We start from the raw sequence: 2,277 nt of genomic DNA, 5'->3' as shown, positions 1-2,277 counted from the left end.
CGACCGAGTTACAGGGCAAATTCCGCTAAAGTATGAATATTTGATGTTGACTGGTATTGTTTAGACCTTTTAAATTTCCTTTCCACTCTCTTTTATATCTACCATGTTACTTTACTGAAGCCTCAGCATTTTTTAAACATTGATATCATTGGTAGAAGGCTGATCACAATATTCATGATCACCGTCATATTCCACGAACTACTCTGCAACCGGCCCGTCGTGATGCTACGTCACTATTTCCTGTAGCGAATTATTTTCTTCCCCCCGTACCCCTTTGGGGCCTTGCCCCGTCGACCTGCCGTAGCGGTGGTTGGGTTGCTCGCCCCCATCGCGCGCTGACAAAACGAAAGGGGAAACCATTCTTTAAAAATGTTCTCATTTTTTAATCCATTCCCCGTAATATTAGTCATTTTATTGAAATTTGGGGATGTAAATTTCGGGGCATGGGTGGGTGTTTGCAGAACTCCTGGCTTCCTTTCCCCCCAAGTTCTTGAAAGGACTGCGGTTTCATAATGACAGACCCTTCTACCCTCATCAATTGAGGGAACCCTCTCCAACCCTTATCCTCCCATAGACTCCTGGAAAGTAGTTGGGAATTATCGATAAGCCTTTTGCGACGGATATCGAAACCACGCGAAGAAGAAATGACACTGACCTCCTGAAGAAAGTAGGAGGAGGAACTGTTTGACCTGTGACCGTCGCCAGGTGTGCGACCAGATGTTGCTTTACAGTGTCTTCCGGCAGGGCTTCCATTTGCCTGGCGTAGTTTCCCGGGACGAACGCTTGTAGCATGTTTGGTTGCTGATGTATAGTCATGAACTCCATTATTCCCTGAAGCCAAGACTGGAGAAATGGTTGGTTAGTTTTTTTTTTTCTTCTTCTTTTTTCTTTCTTTTTACTTTGTCTTATTTATATATGACATCGGATCAATATGCCCTTTAAATTCCTTTTGTATAATCATGTTAAAGATCAAAATATTTCGTGTGTATATGTAGTATTGTCATTGAAATATCTTCTTTATTTTCTAAATGCTTAATGACACACGATTTTGTTTCTATCCTTTTTTGGTTTGTTTGTTTTGCTTACCTTTCCCCAGGCCCCTCGAAGATGACCTGAAGGTAAAAAGGGTCGTTTCCCCACCACGGGCTGTCCCAGCCCAACTCCCCTTATCGGCCAGGCCCAGCTCCGTCACCTGGCAAGTGTGATGTTCTGTTATGGGTTGCATTTAACACTTTCAGCACCCCTACATGCTTTATACCGAAATAGTACATGAATGATGTTGCGGGAATTTTTAAAAATAACGGGATCTTAACGTGCAGATGAAGGTTTGCATTTGGTTATTCCTATTCTTGATACAGACTATATATCGGACAATAATGTTTCCACACTAGGCATGGTGATGCCCGAAAACAGATTTATTACGCCATTGCGTCTCGGGAGGGAATTGAGGGGGAGTGAAAATCCCGTCGTGTCGCTCCGAGGTGCCCGATGGAGGGGTGACGACCACGTTGCGCCAGGAGGGGTGCCTCCCGGGGTTTCCACCAGCACGCGGGTTTCCCCAGGGGCTTCCCGGCCCCTTTTGAAATCCTACAGAGGCGAAGGGCGTTTCATTTGGCGACTGGGATATTGGCCTGAATGAATGAAATGAAAATGACCAATGGTAAAATCCCTCCCTCCAAAAGGTGTTGATTTTTCGAATGAGTGAATTCATGTAATCGGGGATTCTTGAAAAAATGTTTTCCTTTTTTGTTATGTGTGGGTGTATGTGCGTGTGTGTGTGTGTTTGAAATAGAAAATATAGATACATGAAATCAATAACCTTTCTAAATAAAAAGTAAATAAAATAAATAAAGAAATAAAAACATTAGTATTTTTTTTTTTCTTTTTTTTTTTTTTTTTTGTCAGGTTTTCAGAAAAAAAAAATTTTATTTATCATGATATCTTAGTTTAAAAGAATTTATTTTGCCCCAACAATTCAATTTTATCTATGAAAAAAAAAAAGCTTTTTTGATTCCCTTTGAGATATTGACTAGGGTATCAACCCGTGGGCCCCCTGGTTTCGTCCGCCCGTCGGTGAAGTATCGGCGTCCACCCCGGGAAATGTCCTTCCGTCGACAAGCCCAGTGTCCTTGTTCCCCCACTGCGGGGGAGAGAGAGAGAGAGAGAAAAGAGAGAGAGAGAGGGGAGAGAGAGGAGGGGGGGGGGGGGGGCAGACAGAAAGTCAGACAGGTAGGGAAAAGAAAACAGTTTTTTAGTATATATATGTGGCGTGTTGTT

The sequence above is a fragment of the Penaeus vannamei genome, chromosome 29 (genome assembly GCF_042767895.1).
Source record: "Penaeus vannamei isolate JL-2024 chromosome 29, ASM4276789v1, whole genome shotgun sequence".
Lineage (NCBI taxonomy): Eukaryota > Metazoa > Arthropoda > Malacostraca > Decapoda > Penaeidae > Penaeus > Penaeus vannamei.
Note: the sequence above shows the minus strand (reverse complement) of the source record.